At 50.5% G+C, this 19,051-nt stretch overlaps 1 protein-coding gene across 5 annotated transcripts in view; it reads right to left on the bottom strand.

The window, feature by feature from the left end:
* LOC149345259 (glycoprotein-N-acetylgalactosamine 3-beta-galactosyltransferase 1-like) overlaps nucleotides 1-18,703 on the bottom strand; it is a 229,092-nt gene extending 210,389 nt beyond the window's left edge. For all 5 annotated transcript variants that reach the window (XM_089546531.1, XM_089546533.1, XM_089546540.1 and 2 more), the window contains exon 1: nucleotides 18,291-18,703. The gene's annotated coding sequence lies outside the window, so the exon portion shown is untranslated. The remainder of the gene's footprint in view (nucleotides 1-18,290) is intronic.
* Between the last annotated feature and the right edge of the window lie 348 nt (nucleotides 18,704-19,051).

Below are 19,051 nucleotides of genomic sequence, written 5' to 3'. Positions count from 1 at the left end.
TTATCCAAGCCTGGTTTTCAAAATGGGTAATGCACTTGAATACGAAAAAGTTTGCTCACCTTTGATTTTCCCGAAAAAATGCTCAAAATTCAAGCTCAGTATTACACAAATAATGTATTGCTTAGCCGGAGAGCTACTTAGAAATACTTTGGTGTCATACTGTTGAATGACTGTTCATGGAATACGCATGTGGATTACCGAAGCTGGCAGGGCACTGAATTTCATGCAGCGAAATCTGAGATGGTTACAGCAAAACCTCAAGAATACTGCTTTTCTGTCCTTCGTTCGACCTATCATGCAATATGCAATATGCCTGCATTGTATCGGACCCTTCCCAGCAATTATTGACAAATTGGAGAAAATTCACAAAGGGGCATCAAGGTTCGTCTTGCGCAGGTAGTGGCGAAAGAGATAGTTGTACAGAAATCTAAAGTGATTTGCATTGGGAAAATATTTAGAAGGGTCAGGGTTCGGGCTAGTGGGTAGTCAGCATGAGGATCCATAGCGCACAAAATTGAAGAGACACCGCACAAGCGCTACATTTCCACTGAACGATCTTTATTTGGCACGGACAACCTTATAAAGATCACGTAATGTACAGGTATAGATGACTAACAACGATTATCTTGTCATGTTCATGACGTGTCAGGAATGAGGAAAAAAAACACAATGCAAGCCACGAATCAGTGAGCACGTTTCACACTATCGCCCGCTGCCTTGAATCTGAGAAAGCTAAATCTTTTCTTGATAATAACACCGAAGGATCACTAACGCAATTTTCCAATCCCTCTTTTTCCATCGCCGCAGCTTCAATTATCTCCCTCGTTTTTTTCATCACTATTTTTTCCTAACACTGAGCACTCCTTGTGACCACGGCAGTGACCAGCTAAATTACCTGGCCCCTCATCTCTAACGTTTCACGGAAAAACCGAGATCAATTGTTGCGCTGGTGATTTCAGAGTTGAGGCATCAGCCATGTACGAAAAATTCGTGGCCGGTGTGGTGACGAGGAAAAATCTCGTCGAAATTAGTTCTCATCGGCCAGCACAAACGAAGCAAAACAAAAGCTGCCGCAAAACTGAGCAGTGAGGAAGTTAACGCCTGTTCCCACTGCGAGAGAACGCCCTCCGGGGGGGCGAGTTGCACTGAAGCCGGATCAGTAGAGGACACACGCATGTCCTTGCCAAGCGGCGCTTATCCTCCCGTTAATTTGTGGCACAGAAAAGGTTTGCCTTCCTCTCCGCCATGCAACTACACAGGCCGCCTTCTGAGGCCCGCAGCAGCTCAAGAGGTTGCAAGCGGTCTCCTGCTACACAACAAGTGGCCAGCAAGGGCACTCATATCGCAGAAAAGGTTCGAAAAGATTGCTTCCGTAACACACAAAAAGAAGACAAGGCGGATCGAGCACTCGGCTTTTTGAACAGTGATCTCTGTGCACAGCCCCGAAGACCCGAGAGCCAATGGAAAAGAGCTGCGTACATGCGCAATACACTCTGCATCACCTATGGCATCACTTCTGATGATGTCTAAACATAACAACGTCCTCGAAGTCACAGCAATTAACTTTCTTTTTAATGCGAAAGCATATAACTAGTCCCACTACAAAAAAAGCCGGCGGTGTGTGTGTGTGTGTGTGTGTGTGTGTGTGTGTGTGTGTGTGTGTGTGTGTGTGTGTGTGTGTGTGTGTGTGTGTGTGTGTGTGTGTGTGTGTGTGTGTGTGTGTGTGTGTGTGTGTGTGTGTGTGTGTGTGTGTGTGTGTGTGTGTGTGTGTGTGTGTGTGTGTGTGTGTGTGTGTGTGTGTGTGTGTGTGTGTGTGTGTGTGTGTGTGTGTGTGTGTGTGTGTGTGTGTGTGTGTGTGTGTGTGTGTGTGTGTGTGTGTGTGTGTGTGTGTGTGTGTGTGTGTGTGTGTGTGTGTGTGTGTGTGTGTGTGTGTGTGTGTGTGTGTGTGTGTGTGTGTGTGTGTGTGTGTGTGTGTGTGTGTGTGTGTGTGTGTGTGTGTGTGTGTGTGTGTGTGTGTGTGTGTGTGTGTGTGTGTGTGTGTGTGTGTGTGTGTGTGTGTGTGTGTGTGTGTGTGTGTGTGTGTGTGTGTGTGTGTGTGTGTGTGTGTGTGTGTGTGTGTGTGTGTGTGTGTGTGTGTGTGTGTGTGTGTGTGTGTGTGTGTGTGTGTGTGTGTGTGTGTGTGTGTGTGTGTGTGTGTGTGTGTGTGTGTGTGTGTGTGTGTGTGTGTGTGTGTGTGTGTGTGTGTGTGTGTGTGTGTGTGTGTGTGTGTGTGTGTGTGTGTGTGTGTGTGTGTGTGTGTGTGTGTGTGTGTGTGTGTGTGTGTGTGTGTGTGTGTGTGTGTGTGTGTGTGTGTGTGTGTGTGTGTGTGTGTGTGTGTGTGTGTGTGTGTGTGTGTGTGTGTGTGTGTGTGTGTGTGTGTGTGTGTGTGTGTGTGTGTGTGTGTGTGTGTGTGTGTGTGTGTGTGTGTGTGTGTGTGTGTGTGTGTGTGTGTGTGTGTGTGTGTGTGTGTGTGTGTGTGTGTGTGTGTGTGTGTGTGTGTGTGTGTGTGTGTGTGTGTGTGTGTGTGTGTGTGTGTGTGTGTGTGTGTGTGTGTGTGTGTGTGTGTGTGTGTGTGTGTGTGTGTGTGCGTGCGTGCGTGCGTGCGTGCGTGCGTGCGTGCGTGCGTGCGTGCGTTACTTGCCGATGGCATAGAAAAAGTTCAGGGGGGCACTTTGTTGACCTAAAGTACGGTGGGGTGAAAGCCTTTAGCGCGGTGTTGCTGCTTGTGTCACTGATGTCTGGTTAAGATATTAATTAAGTACACAATTGTTTGTGAATCTTAAATGCTGCAGGCACTGGAGTGCGTTTGGGGGGCATCCGTCTGATTCGACGCCTTTCTGCAAACACTCTCCAGCGTCCTAGACAAGGAGAACTATGCATGCGTTGGCAGGAAGTAGCGTAGCCAATAACATGTTCGGCTGCGGAACGGAAAGATGGTGGTTCGAATTACATCGTGCGCAAAGATTTTTTTTTCTGGTCTGACTATAGAAAGCGTGACACCTCTGCTGACAACCTTCTGCTGACAACCTTCTGTCGACAACGGTGAGGCATTAAAGGCTTTCGCCTTAATATCCCAGCCGTGGCAAGAAAGTGTAACCTAGTGGTGACTGCAGTCCGGAGAGGAAGACAGCGGAAACTACTAAACAAAACTCTTTATTTGGGCTGACTGGCGCCAGTAAACAACTGAATGACTCGGCGGCGGCGTAGCAACAAGCGTGCGCGCCGGTCGCCCGTCGTTCTTGGACGTGCACAATTTAAAGCTGATAGCGAACCTTGATGTGCAAAGGTACCACGAGATTCTGGAAAGCAGAATCAGCTCCGCCTGGATGCGATCAATGCAGATAGATCTGGTCGCTTCTTTCATCACAAACAAAGCAGTAAAGCGGCGTGCCGGCAGCTTTGGAGAATGAACAAACAAACAGTACAAAGATTCGCGGCATTATTCCCCTGTAAAAGAAACATCGACACGATTACTTAAAACATGAGGCGCCTACAAACAAATAAAACGGATTCTGCAAAAATAAACACCCAGTGTGAAAACACAGCGTCATTTAGCGCGCATGATAGGGCTTTAGGCGTATGACATCGACAACTTCTGTTCGTACGCGGCGTAGCTGGGATACAGTCAGGTCACCAGGGGCGACTTCATAGTCCAGTTCACCTAGCCGACGAAGAACCTCGTACGGGCCGAAATGGCGTCGCAAAAGCTTTTCGCTCAATCCTCGGCGGCGAATGGGCGTCCAAACCCAGACTCGGCCTTCTGGCTCGTATTCCGCGTTGCGTATTCGTAGCTTGTAGCGTCTGGCGTAAGTCCGCTGCTGGTATTTGATCCGTAATCGGGCAAGTCTTCGGGCTTATTCTGCGCGTTAAAGGTAGGCGGCGACGTCGACGTTATCTTCCTCGGTAACTTTCGGCAGCATGGCGTCTAGCATAGTCGTGGCTTCCCTGCCATGGACAAGCCTAAAAGGTGTCATCTCGGTGGTCTCCTGCACTGCGGTGTTGTGTGCAAAGACGATGTAAGGCAGGATGACGTCCCAGGCCTTGTGTTCGGCATTGACATACATGGTGAGCATGTCGGCGATGGTTTCGTTCAGGCGCTCGGTCAGTCCCTTGGTCTTCGGATGGTATGCAGCTGTCCTCTGGTGGCTTGTTTGGCTGTAACGCAGGATGGCTTGCTTCAGTTCCGCCATGAATGTTGTTCCTCGGTCCGTGATGAGACATCGGAGGCGCCGTGTCACAGAAGAATGCACTGCACGACAAATTTGGCGACTTCTGCTGCTGTTCCGTTCGGCAGGGCTTTTGCCTCGGCATAGCGGGACAGGCAGTCGGTCGCTATGATCCACTTATTTCCAGACGTTGACTTCGGGAAAGGGCCAAGCAAGTCCATGCTGATCAACTGAAAGGGCCTTGAGGGGTCTTCAGTGGGGTTCAGAAATCCTGTTTGTCGGGTGAAACAGGTCTTTCGTCACTGACAATCTCGGCAGGTTTTCACATCATGTGCGACATCGGCAGACTGTCGTGGCCAGTAATACTTGTCTTGAATGCGGCGGAGGGTGCGAGAAAACCCGAGATGTACAGCTGTCGGCTCGTCGTGTGAGGCCTGAAGAACCTCTTTGCGCAGACGTGCAGGTACAACAATTGTAGATGTAGGCTATTTTGTTCACTGCGAAGTTCGTCTTCACGAGGACATCATTCTGTACGCAGAACACGACAATCTTCGCTTGAACGAGGCGGGCGGGAAACAAACCTTGTCTTCCAAGTACTTGACGAGGCGTTTTAGGTCGGGGTCCGAGCGTAGCTGCTGTGAAAAAGAGCTGTAGCTGATGGGTCCCAGGAAGAAGTCCTCATCGTTGTACGGCGGCGGTGCATCTACAGGGGCTCGTGACAGGCGGTCGGCGTCAGAGTGATTGCGTCCGGACTTGTAAACGACGGTGACGTCAAATACCTGGAGGCGCAGGCTCCATCGAGCGAGGCGGCCGGAGGGGCCCTTCAAACTGGCAAACCAGCATTGTGCGTGGTGAACGCTGACCACCTTGAATGGTTTGGTTTGGTTTATGGGGTTTAACGTCCCAAAGCGACTAAGGCTATGAGAGACGCCGTAGTGGAGGACTCCGGAAATTTCGATTACCTGGCCACCTTGATTGGTCGTCGGTGGTCCGTACAGGTAGGGGCTGAATTTCGACGTAGCCCAGATGATGCCAAGGCACCCGCTTATCCTCGGCCTGGGACAAGGAACGGCTAGCGTATGCTATTACTTTCTCCAGTCCGTAGGTGTTCTGAACGAGGACAGCGCCTAGACAAGCGCTGCTTGCGTCGGTAGGAATATCAGTCTCACGTTTTCATCAAAGTGCGCGAGGATCGGTGTGGACTGCAAACGACGCTGAAGTTCCTTGAAGGCTTTCGCGTGTGGCGCTTCCAATTTAAATGGCACCTCTGTCTTTGTCAGCTGGGTCAGAGGCTCGGCGATGCGAGAAAAGTTCTTACTATATTCGTCTATACTATATTCGTCACAAATACTATATTCGTCACAAATCGCAGCTAATACGCGCACAGCTTTCTTATAAGCCGGCGGTGGAAACATTGCAATAGCAGCTCTTTTCTGCGGGTCTGGGCATACTCTCTCCTTGCGAACAATGTGGCCTAGTAACGGCAGCTCTTCATAGGCAAAGTGGCACTTCTCTGATTTCAAGCTTAGGCCGGAAGAGTTGATTGCGTCTAGAACTCTTCGAAGCCTTTTTAGGTGTTCTTCAAAGTTCGAGGCGAAGACAGCGGCGTCGTCTAATTATACTAGACGTGTCTGCCGTTTCAGGCCTGCCAGGACGGTATCCATTACTCGCTGAAACGTCGCTGGTGCGGAACAGAGGCCAAATGGCATCACCTTGAACTCGAAGAGGCCATCTGGAGTGATGAATGCGGTCTTCTCGCGATCTCTTTCATCGACCTCAATTTGACAGTAGCAGCTCTTGAGGTCCATCGGTGAGAAATACTTGGCGTTGCAGAGCCAATCCAGTGTGTCGTTGATGCGGGGAAAGGGGTAGACGTCCTTCTTTGTGATATTGTTCAAGCGGCGGTAATAAACGCAGAATCGAAGTGTGCCGTCTTTCTTTTTCTCTAGAACAGGTACCGCCCATGCAGGGGCTCTTTGAAGGCTGGATGAACTCGTCGCGAATAATTTCTTCACTTGGTCCCGGATGGCTTGTCGTTCTCGTAGCGATACTCGGTAGGGCTTTGGCGGAGAGGTCGGGCGTGCTGGTTGGTTATAATGCCGTGCTTGGCAATCGGCGTTTGTCGGACCTTCGGCGATGAAGAGAAACACTCGCTGTAGCTTCGAAGCAATCTGCGGATCTTGTCTTGTCTGTTCCGGGGCAGTGCCCGGTTAATGTCGAAAGTGGGCAAGTTCTCTTGGTACGGCGAATCTTCTGCGGATGGGTCGGAGAGGGCGAAGAAGTCTCGTACATCATTTATTTCGTCGAAGAAAGCAATCATCGTTCCAAAGTTCTCATCGAAGTGGTGGCCTCGTCCGTCGAAAGCGTGATTAGCTTGGATCACAAGTCGATGATCGCCTGATGCTTATTAAGGGAATCCATGACCAATATCACTTCGCGGGAACATTGCCGTATAGTACAACGAAGGTCGCAGGATAGGTATGTCCCTTGACAGTCAATCTCGCTGCGCATCGTCCCGATGGCGTAATGAAGTGGCCCCCCTGCGATAAGAATTTGTGGTCCACCCGAAGCGGTCGTGACTTCCCTCAGAGAGGCAGCGAATGTTCCATTCGTCACCGAGTAATCGGCTCCTGTGTCGAATAGAGCGGTAACTTTCCGGCCGTCGATAACCACTTCTAAGTCGGATGTCCTGGCTCTTGCGTTGCACGTCGTCCTCGGCGTCGGGTCACGCTTCGTCGTGTAGGTGAATCGTGGGTAGGGCGTGTCGTCGAAGCTTTTCTGGATGGCGGCGTCGTTTTGAAGGCTGTTTGCGTCGTGGTCGAAGTTGTCATTGCATGCGGTGTCGGTGTGTCGGGGGCGGCGTCTTCATGCGGCGTGGTCGTTGGAGGATCTCCGGCGTTTCTGTCGTGAGCAGCCCCACCTCCAGAGGTTACTGTCTCTAGTTGCCCTAAAGGGGGGCTGGAAGACTTTCCTCTTACCGAGGCTGCGTATAGCTGCGGCGTGGCGACGCAAAGCGCGAGGCTGACGCCGGTGGTGGGCGCAAAGGGCGGTTCGGCGCATAATCCTCTCGACGCAGGTGCTCGTCGATCTCTTGCGGACGTTGGCCGAAGCGTGGTCGTGGTGCATCAACGGCAAATCCATGAAGACCGAAACGGCGGTACGGGCAGTAACAAAGAATATGGCAGGCTTCACCGCAATGGAGACAGAGCGGGCGGTTGTCTCAAGTCCTCCAGGCGTCGCATTTTCTGGGGCTTGGGCGTCGTCCGTAGGCTGGGCGGGCGGAGGGCAGGGGTGCGGCGTTTGGGAACAACTGCCTCACGTCGAAGAGGTGGACTTAGGATGCGTCGCTAGAGCTGAGGACTGCAGCGGTGTAGGTCAAGGCTGGGGCTTCAGCTGGATGCGTCGATGATGGGGAGCCAAGCGCATGCTGCACTTTTGCGCGGACGATTTCCTCAAGGGTCGCTATCTGAGGCTGGTTGGAAGACGGCAACAGGCGACGCAGCTCTTCCTGTACAATTCTGCAGATGACATCCCGCAGGTTGCCTCCGAATGCTGTGCCATCCGAGAGGGTAGTCGAAATCACTTGGAGCTGTCGAGGGAAATGGCGGGCTCGTGCTTCCAAGGTTTCCTCCATGGCGGCTGCTTCACTGGTGAACTCAGCGACCGTCTTCGGTAGATTGCGGGTCAGACCACCGAAAAATGCCTCTTTAGCACCACGCATCAGAAGCTCCACCTTCTTCTCCTCCGTCATGTCAAGATCGACACGTCGAAAACGGCGCTTCATGTATTCTACATACGCGGTCACTGTCTCTTTCGGGTGCTGTATGCGTGAGTGTAGAAGCAGCTGAGCTCTTTCTTTCCTGACGATGCTTGTGAATGCCTTCAGGAACTCTCGCTTGAATGATTCCCACGTCGCCAGAGAAGCTTCGTGGTTTTCGAACCAAATTCGCGCTGGTCATTCCAAATTCTCGCTGGTCATTCCAGGGCGAAGAAAACGTGGCTCACTTTAGTCTTCTCGTCCCAACTGTCGAAAATGGCGACACACTCAAACTGTTCTAGCCATTCTTCAGGATCCTCGACCGGTGAAGCGTCGAACGTGGCCGTGAGTCGGGGCTGGTGCAAAATAATGGGGGCTGATGTCGTAGCCATCGTTGACGTCAGAATTCAGGAGTCCTTCTTTGCTCGCGTACGGTCCGGCAGTAGAAAGATAGCGAGAATGGCTTCTAAACAAAACCCTTTATTTGGGCTGACTTGCGCCAGCAAAAAGCTGAATGAGTCGGTGGAGACGTAGAAACAAGCGTGCTCGACGTTCGTGGAACAGAATGCCCGGCGATCTCGGCCGTGCTCCATTTAAAGCTGATAGCGAACTTTCGAGATGAAGCTTGAAAAGTTACGAGAACATTCTGGAACAACGTACAATTGGCTCCGCCTGAATGCGATCAATCGAGATAAATCTAGACGCGTCTTGCATCACAAACAAAGCGAAAAAGCGGCGTGCCGGCAGCTTTGAAGAATGAACAAACACTACAAAGATTCGCGGCAATAGGGTGACGTCATCTAGCGGCTGTATGATACACACAGTAAGCCAAGCACCGCAACTGGCCTCGCCACTAGCTGACCCATGCTATACTATACTCGTCACTGGTCGACCTCCTTGTGGTGCAAGTTTTCCTGACAACATCCGTACCAAAAAAAAAATGTTCCCTACGCTCCTCGGTTTCAGTAACTGATGGCTTCCTTCATGTACCGTATTTACTCGCATATAGGTCGACCACGAATATAGGTCCACCCCTATGCATTGGGCTCGCCGGGAAATAAAAAAAAATTATTCGAATCTAAGTCGACCCATATCTTTTGAAAAACGAAAAACATGCGCATTACAAACTTTTATTCACAATAAACTTGACCTCTAAATACCGCTGATCGCTGTCACAAGCCACATCCTCGTCGGAACTGTCGGGTAAGTTTTCCTCTTGGGATACTTCGCAGGCGACCTCGGCATCCCAAATGACGTCGTCCTCGCTGCTGTCGAGTGCATTATAAATGCAGCATTTTATGAACCCTGTAGTGATCTCCGCTGGAACAGCTTCCCACGCATCCTTAGCCCATGTCGCAACTTCGCTGAATGGGGCCTTCTTGCGGCATCCCGTTGGCGTCATGGCTGCACTGTCCTTCGCGAGCCATTACCTATAATATTTGGCGATGCAGTCCTTAAAAGGGTTGTTCACAGCGACATCCAGGGGTTGTAACTGAGACGTCATACCGCCAGGTATGACGACCAGGCCCGTGCCTGCCTTCTGTAGGGTTTCCTTTACGCCCGGGCAAATGTGGCCTCTGAACTAGTCCAAGACGAACATGTTCCAGTGTAGCCGGCGCTGCTTGAAACGGCGGGCGCGACAACAGAACTCCATTAGCTCGCTACTTTTGTTCGCTTTGGTCACGAATTAGGTCGAGGTTCTTTGGTTACGAATATAGGTCGATAAATAATTATGGACAACATTTCTGAAAAAAAGGTTGACCTATATGCGAGTGAATATGGTATATCATAACCAGCCCCTCTTTTCCCTTCCCTGGTCTGCCCAATAGCCTCGATTCTGGCAGTCTTGGTGCCGAAGGTAGCATAAAAGGTTCTGAATATCTTCCACCCTCACCGTCCGATCCCGTTTCTACGTGGCACTGGCGGTAATACAGGGCTCACTGCCGTAGTGGACGAGGGTGAACGAACCTCTTCCCCCCCTCCCGTTTCGACGCGGCCGACGATCCTCGTGATCTTCATCATCGTGCGTCAGGACAGCACCGGCTGGGAGAGAAGGACATCTCCCTCGTGGGGAAAGCGGGAGCAGCCACCTCGAAGACTACACGGAACTCGGCGGAGCCGGAGAGCAGGGGCGTCACCGAACTGTCACCGACCACAGCATGGCCCAAGTACTACATATCGCGACTTCTGCTACCATTGTTTGGACCATGGTTTTGTTCTTGCCTGCATGGTCGTCTGTCTTTCCCTGTGCAAATTTTACTATATGTTGTGGGGACGCCTTCGTCCCCTGCGTTCACTTTCCCGCACTGCACCCCACTGTTGTTAGCTGCCCCCGAAAAGCACTCCCTTTAGTTTGGTTACTCTAGCTAACAGGGGAGGGCGCTCGCGTCGCAGCGACAGCAGCGTCACGGATGGCGTGTTTGGTCGCTCGCGCGCAGGGGAAGGCTAGCTCTCTTCTCCCTGGGACAGGATAGCGTGTGGACGTTCACGCGCAAAGCTTCGCTCTTCGTCGACGGGCGCCTCTTGGTCGGAACTTACTCCCGCCGAGCCCGTTCCGCTCGACCTCGGAGTTTATCCCTTTGCCCTACCGTGGGCGGACGTTCGCTCGTAGCCGTGCTGGTGAGTCGGACATCCTAGATTCCTCAGTGTATTTTGTTGCTAGCTGGCGTTATTGTTGTTATAGCAATAAATGCCTTGTTTGTGTCAGCCAGTGTGTCGTTCCTTTGTTCCCGCAGAGCACGGCCCGCCGTGGTCGGCGTGCGCTCGGTAGCGTACGCGACCACGGGGTGGGGTCCGCGCGGCTTTGAACTGTGTCAGCCGTGCTTAAACGGGGAGAACGTATTTATCTCCCCCATTTAAACCCCACAATGTGATTGCGCAAGGTGTTTATTTGCATTGTTTGGCGCATTATATAGAGTGACTTTTGCTTAGATACGTAGGTTTAATGGAGACATGCGTGTATTTAAATATGTTGTTGCAAGGTTTTCTGTATGCATACCGTGACTTTGTTTCCAGGGGCACTTTTTTGTCCTTTATCAAGTTGTATCTTCGCACTTCTAATGTATGTTTTGCAGAACTCCCCGTTTATACATGTGTTCGCTGTTGCTACTAAAATTTCGGTGCAATTACTCGCAGTACATGGCCGCTGACAACTGAAGGACAGCGTCACTGAGATTTTTCCCCGGCCGTTGCGTACGTACAAAATGTAAAGGATCTTGAACGACAAAGATTCATTAAAATATTTGTCCTCTACTTGCTGATTTCATGGCCTTTACGTTTTTCATATCAGCGGCATGCACTGCTTTGCTGGTTTCGGACTAATATAGTCCTAGACTTCGTGTGATATTCTCTTTACTTATTAAATACGCAAAAACATGGAAGCATTGGTGTCAGTTATGTCTGCCACGATTTTTAAGACATACGAATGCATTCTTTTGTTTCAAAAAATACATATTTCACTTGTCTGGGCAGTGCGCAGCGTTATTAATGCACAATGACATTCTCAATGACAATGCAGTTTGATCCCTCCACAAATTCTATGAGGAAGCCGCTCTGCAACATGAGCCTCCCCCCCGAACGAAATACGCCACTGCCGGAGAGAGTCCCTTCGGGATCCGGCCAGCGTCAGGAGCGGTTGCAGCCGCACGCTCTCGTCACCTTCCGCGGAGGGCGCACGGATATCTGTCGTGCCCTGCCGCTGGACTTCTGGTTCCAGGCAGCGAAGCGGGCGCAGCTAAAGCTCACTCTTGTCACCTCCCCTGCATTGCTCGGGGTTGGCTTTGCCCCAAGACGCACGGGAACCCGGCCGCCATTGTCGGCGCGTACAAACGTTCGCCGCCAATACCCCCGAAGTCGCACCCCTGCCCCAGCCTGTAAGTCGGAAGCCCTTCTTACGTAACCTTCTATTTCCGAGGAATGCCACGTGGATGTTTTGTAGCTAGCCGGCTCGCTCTGTGAATTCATTACAAGTGTAATAAATAGCATATGAGTGTTCACTCTTTGTCGTCACTGCCCTTTGTTCCCTCTAGCACGAACCCCTCCGCGGTTAGCGAGCGGGAACGCTGCATCCGCGGAGTGCGGGGCGGAAGGCCTTCCCCCCCCCCCCCCCCCCCCACAATTCCATACCCCACAGTTTCATACACTACCCCGAAAGCAGAAGATTGGAGATGGTAGAGTGCCGCAGTGGCACACGAGGGGTCCGCACCAAGTGCAGAGCTCTAGCACAGAGAGGATGATAGAAGAGCCGCATGAAATAGATTAATGTTTCAGTTGCGAAACTCACAGCCTTCAATGGCTAATTGTCTGAGAGCGCATTTTTCGTCGAAATAACTTTCCTATGAAGGCACCTCAGAGCGACAGGGTTGGTCTCAAGAAGGCCAAGCTTTGATCCGCATTAAACTTCGTGACATTCATCATCATCAGCCTGACTACGCTCACTGCAGGGCAGAGGCCTCTCCCATGTATCTCCAGTTAACCCTGTCCTTTGCCGGCTGAGCCCTCCCTACCCCCGCAGACTTCCTAATCTCATCCCATCCGCCAATTCTGCCAGCCCTGCTACGCCCTTCTTTTGCAATCTTTTGTGTTACCCTTGAGGACGTACCAGCGGTTGCATGCCCTGCCCAAGCCCATTTCTTCCTCTTGATTTCGACTAGGATGTCATTAACCTGTGTTTGATCCGTCACCCAATCTGCCCTCCTGTTGTACCTAAATGTTACGCCTATTATTTTTCTTTCCATTGTTCGCTGCGTTAACTTAACCTGCACCCTTTTCGTTAGCCTTAACGTTTCTCACCCATAGGTGAGTGCCGGTAAGATATGGCTGTAGTAGACTTTTCTCTTGTGAGATATTGCTACTAGGGAAGCCGCATAAGCGATAAAGACGCATGCTGGCAGCTTTGAAGCATGAAGAAACAAACAGTACAAAGATTCGCGACAATATAGCCAACCCCTACATACAAGCCTTCATTGGGTACGAGAAAGCATTTGACTCTGTGGAATTCTCAGAAGTCGTACAGGCATTTCGGAATCAGGGTGTGGAAGAGTGTTGTGTGAAAATACTGGAAGATACCTATAACGACTTCGCAGCTAGCATATTCCTTCATAAAGTCAGCTATAAAATTCCAATAAGGAAGGGTGTCGGGCAGGGAGACACGATCTCCCCAATGCTATTCATAGCCTTTTTTCAGGAGGTATTCCGGGGCCTGAAATAGGAACAGTCGGGGATAAGAGCTAACGGAGAATACCTCAGTAATCTGCGATTCGCTGATGGCATTGCCTTGCTAAGGGAGATGAGCTGCAAAGCATCATCAGTGAGTTAGACAGGCAGAGAGCAAGGGTTCACAATCGGTAGTGAGGTGCTGGAAGCACTCGCTGAAACAGCGCTGTCAAGTGAATGCACTCGTGCAAATGAGCCGTGTGTCTGGCGCTACAAGAACGCCGCAGCCCGCTGCTGGAGTTTGCGCATTTCTAACTTCTCTTGTATCGTTGAACACGCCCATGCTCGTCTGAAGTTACTTAATTATCACTGTGAGTGACGGTGATTAAACTCGGTCCATAAATGAGCTTTCTCATTCCGCGTCAACAAAAAAGTAGTACTAGTGGTTTTAACAATCCACTGGAAAGATTTTAGCATAATCCTTCTGTAAGGCCGCCGCTCATTGCCAGCTGCGACCGTTTACAGGACGCCTGCACCCGCAGAAGCGGCTTTCCATTATAAACGATAGCCCCCTCCCCAAGCACAGTACAGATGGGGAGTTGGACATGACCTTTTGACGCGCACCGCCGCTATCTTCACGGTGCCTCCTTACTCCGTAGGCTATAAGAAAGGCACCGGATGTCCCACTTTTGCCTGCGCTGCCGCGGGGCCTAACCGAGGCGTCTTTAAAGGGCGGTGATTAGGAGCGCCGGTTATGCCAATTACGGTGTATGACATCCTGACCCAATGTGGGGGAAAACAGGAACCGTTCCTTATCTGGTTTGCCGAGATGGCAATGAGCACCCAGAAAAGACGGTTACAGCGGTTTTTTGAGCGATGCGTGGGTAGAGATGTGAAGGCCTGAAAAAAAACACTGCAATTTTGGGGAAAATAACAGTTTTTTTTTTTTTTCGTTTCTTTTTCAGACGAGAAAAAATGGAAAGAAACATCGAAAATTTCACAATGCAATTTCAAGGTTTTATGATTGCTTCCTTTTAGTTTAGGTTTTTGTTTTTGATTTGAAAACCATTACAGCGTGCATCGTTGAACGACGGGAGAGCAGCCGTCATCGCCGGTGCCAGGTAGTGCTTTCAAAGCGTTCGTGCTGCGAGTACGCGGGTTGAAGGCCAGGTCACATATAAGATCCAGGTTTGACATGAAAATACACCAATACTTGAACTCACGGCTGAAGTAGCACAAAATGGCTGCAAATTCTACAGCGCAACACACACGGCATAAATAACATAGGCTGCTGTGCACGTGAGCGGTTTTAGCCAAATACAAGCCTAGCTTCTTGATTTCCAACGTAGCAGAGTACAGGACATTCACAGGAATTTGGCCCAGGGCAGGGGTCTTCAGCGAAGCACGTGGCCCCATCTACCTGGTGGCAAGGCCTTTGCGCCAACCAGCCGCTAACTCGTCTGGCTTGCCGACTGCTGCAGATACCACCATCATCCGCCAGCTGCGAACGAAACTGGTCCCGTTTTGGAAACGTCCATGCAAGGATTCGTAACAGGCTTTCAGGGGAACACGTTCGGAAGCTTGTGTATGTGCAGTCGAACCTAGCTTCAATCCATGCTGCTGCGCGTAGTGCCGCATCCAGCGACAGTGACTCTGAATCCGATATGGAGTGACTTATAGATCAGTTTTCATGTTCCCTTTCTCCAAATTCGCCTGAAGTGCAAATCATTATTTATCTTCTCGGTGCAATAGAACAAGAAGTTCGTTTCACAATATAACATCTATAATTGCATATTCGACTGAACTTCAGAGCATTATTATTGATAGTTGTGCTGTTGCAAGTAAATCTGTTTTTGTCACGTTTTGCAAAATTTCGAATTTTTCATGAAAAAAAAACCTGGAAAAAAACAGCTTTTTTCCATTCAAAATTTCTTGAAATTTTACATCTCTGCAGCGTGGGAAACGTCTGGTCCTCACTCTTATCCGCCCGCTCATCTTACCGCTCTTGTCCGAGCGTCCCGCCGTCTTACGGATGACACGCACTGATGACGGGTGGGTACGCATCAGTGTCAAGAACTTGACTTGTAACGCGAGTGGAGAGGAAGTCGGAAGAAGAGCCCCGACGGAGAGGATGTTGGCAAGATTTGTGCCGCAAGATTTGTGTGTTGGCAATAAGGTTGGCAAGATTTGTGCCGCGGTCAGGAAAAGAATGGACGAGTCGAGGCCCTTTGCAGGAGCGTGCGCTGTCAGACACGCCAACAGATACGTGCCGTGCAACATGGGAGTTGTGTACAAAATACCCGTATCGTGTGGAAAAATTTATTATGGACACACTGGACGGTGCCTCAACGTCCGCCTGAGAGCGCGAGAGGTCGCTGGGGACATCTGCTGCTTCATCAAATCTCATTCTACATTGCCGTGACTGCAGTAAAGAAACTGATAGCGTGTGTGTTCCTGATTTGGGGCGTGCCGACGTTGTCTTCAGGCACAGGAATCAGAAGTGCCGGGAATATCTGATCGCCACATCGCGCAAACCGTGCGTTGCAAAACCTTCGGTGGCGTTATACCAGGTAGAACTGAACTATCTTGAGAGTACTGCTGCAGTGCAATGAGGCTAATGCGCACGTGTCGTTTTGTTTGCTGTTTCTGTTGTGTTTCATATGCTTTGTGCGCCTCCGCGTGCCGGGTTGAGGCCTTTGTAAGCACGAGTTTTTCTAATAAAATTTCAGTTGATAGCGCTTGTTTGTTTGCGTGTTTCTTCCCCTGTCTTCGTTTTTCGCGCTGTGCATAATGTTGAACGTTCACCAACTCGCCCAATTTTCGGTTCTGATGTGAATGCCCTTACCGAAGACGAGAGAAGCCAACAGCCACAGAAACCAAGGGACACGAGGAGTTTTTAATTAATTTATTTATTTTGTGCTGTTGTTCGATTAAGAATATTACTGAATATGTTACCGCTTAAAGCTAATTGATTAGAAAAGCAGAAGAAAAAACAACCACATGCCGCCGGTGGGATCCGAACCCACGACCTCCGAATTACGCGTCCGGTGCTCCACCGCTGAGCTACAGCGACGGCTGTCAATTCTTCTGCTTTCGGGGGTATTTATGTTTACAAATAACCTAACCTTTAGAGTGTTCACCAGCGCCACCCACGCTCTTAAGCGGCGGACGTGGCACTAGAGTGTACTAGAAAGGTTTCTAGTACACTCTAGTGGCACGTCGTGAGTTACCGCTGATGTGACGTAGAACGTCATCGAACGGTGAGAGTGGAAGCTGTGTGAGAACCCTCTTATGCTGCCTATGGCGTCAAGGCTGCCAGAACCGAGGCCCTCGCTAAGCAATTAAGCAAACAAGGGAAGGGGTATGAGGGGCTCGTTATAAATATGAGAGAAGCCAACAGCCACAGAAACAAGGCACACGAGGGATTTTTAATTAATTTATTTATTTTGTGCTGTTGTTCGATCAAGAATATTACTGAATATGTTACCGCCTAAAGCTAATTGATTAGAAAAGCAGAAGAAAAAACAACCACATGCCGCCGGTGGGATCCGAACCCACGATCTCCGAATTACGCGTCCGCGTCATCTACGTCACCACAGCGGTAACTCAGGACGTGCCACGTTCGCCGCTTAAGAGCATGGGTGGCGCTGGTGAACACTCTAAAGGTTAGGTTATTTGTAAACATAAATACCCCCGAAAGCACAAAAATTGACAGCCGTCGCCGTAGCTCAGCGGTAGAGCACCGGACGCGTAATTCGGAGGTCGTGGGTTCGGATCCCAGCGGCGGCATGTGGTTGTTTTTTCTTCTGCTTTTCTAATCAATTAGCTTTAAGCGGTAACATATTCAGTAATATTCTTAATCGAACAACAGCACAAAATAAATAAATTAAAAATCCCTCGTGTCCCTTGGTTTCTGTGGCTGTTGGCTTCTCTCATATTTATAACGAGCCCCTCATCCCCCCCTGTTTTGTTTGACAGAGTGGTGTCGTATTTGTTTCTGCTCTTAGCGAGACCCTGGGTTCGAGGCTGAGCCCAACCCACGGGTTAGGTCCCACTTCGCATAATATGTTTGACCGGAGAGTTGATGCTTGGGGCGGGCCACTGAAAATGACCTCCCCTATTTCTTTGTTAACTAAGGGTTTAAAAATCGGAATGAACGAATGGAGTCCAGCCTGAGCTGGGGCTCCATGCTTAGCATGTAATGCCGTGCTACTTAGGCTCTAACCTGCTAAGTCGATGAGTAAAGTAGCGCAAAGTTTGTTCTTTTAGTAAATTCATTCCGGCTTCTTCCAGTTTGACTCTGTTTATGTTTATGTATAAATAGAGGAAGGGTTTGGAAATTCCTTGAAGTAATTAACGAGCAGATCATAAATTCGACTCCTTCCTTTCCGAGACATTCCGGCCAACAGGAATAAAAAATCTGTATTGCTTTTCGTTTTTCTTGCGTGAAGAAAATACGACCACAGCAGACACATAGTAAATAAGCTTGAGTAGTTTTTTTCTCAGCCAACACCACGGCCCTGGTTCATCCGTGTCGCTGCTAAAACGCCAGACATGTACTTCGCCCTGAAATAATGGCTTAAAAGCCCTTTAGAGCCATGTACGGGCCCGAGCCCGGCCCGCAACTCCAAGGCCGGGCCCAGCGAAAGAGCACATTTTTCGGCCCGGGGTTTGCTAACGTCCCGAGCCCGTGCAGTACAGCTCGGACAAAACGGATATGATTTTGTATGGATTTTCCTCGTTTTTCTACCCGCATAGCATCTGGCGGCGGACATTTGTCTCATCCGCTCGATCTATCGAAGTCTCCAACTAGCCAAGGGGCACGCCACACAACATCGTGTAGCTCGTGTTTCGCTTCTTGCGTGAAAGACGATCGGGCCCGGCCGTGACGAGCGATCGCATAGCAAAAAGCTCCCATTCGATGAGGATGCTAGCTCGTCATGACCCAGAGCTCGTGCTTCGTGCGCTGCGGTCCCGACTAGGGATTTCACCCCTGGAGAGCGGCAGGTTTCACAGCAAAGCACTGCAGCTCCCGCTGTCTCCGCGAAAACAGCTGTCCGGATCTCGGGCATCCTTTCATAGCGAGTCTGCTCCTCATGCCGCCTACAGTAGGCGTCGCCCCACTCGTTACGAAGGCGGCTGAGGGCGTCGGAAGAATGGCTGGGCGTGCTTACCCGAACGTCCAGGGTGCCGATCGCAGTATCCGCCGCAATCTCGGATCGCAGCCGCGCTTGCGACTCTCCTAATCCATCCACGCAGACCGTGGAGCGAGCCTCCTGATGGAAGGCACTCCACTAACCGGGATCGCGGCGAGTCTCATACTGCTGGTCAATCGCATGTTCACATGGCATGTCCGGCGATGTTACCACTTGGAATAAGTACCTCGCTTGATACTCGTGACGGTTGCAGATGCCGACACCGCAGCTTTCGAAAACGCTCCTACGCACACAACCGTTGACAACACCAACGGCATCAACCGCGCACTCCTCGCTTCCTAGACATGCGTTGACGCGGCATGTCCTGCCACCTAGGATGCTAAAGCAAAACTAGGGAGCACGATACGTGCCACTGGTCTCCACAAGGGGTCTCGATGGCGCATCAGGCGTAGAGTTACTGTATATGCTACCAAAGCTACCTTTGGTAGCATATACAGTAACTCTAATCAGGCGTAACGACATCTCGTTCCTCCTCCTCCTATGCCGGCGCTCCTTCTCTCGGCTCCTCCCGGGTGCCGACGGTGGCGGCACCTAGGACGGGTGAAGCTAGCAGACGCTCGCCCTGTGGCGCGCAGTAGACCGCGCGTGCGTTTTCTGCCTTGACTTCGCTAGGAACGAGATAATGGCATAGAAGATTAAAAAAATTAGTTACTCAGATAACTGCCCCCAGCAGCGTTGGACTTATTTATCGTAACTTTTCGTACTCCAATCGATTTGAT

The sequence above is a fragment of the Amblyomma mixtum genome, chromosome 5 (assembly GCF_055824585.1).
Source record: "Amblyomma mixtum isolate Tamu chromosome 5, ASM5582458v1, whole genome shotgun sequence".
In the NCBI taxonomy this organism is placed as follows: Eukaryota; Metazoa; Arthropoda; class Arachnida; order Ixodida; family Ixodidae; genus Amblyomma; species Amblyomma mixtum.
Note: the sequence above shows the minus strand (reverse complement) of the source record. Positions and strands in the feature narration are given on the sequence as shown.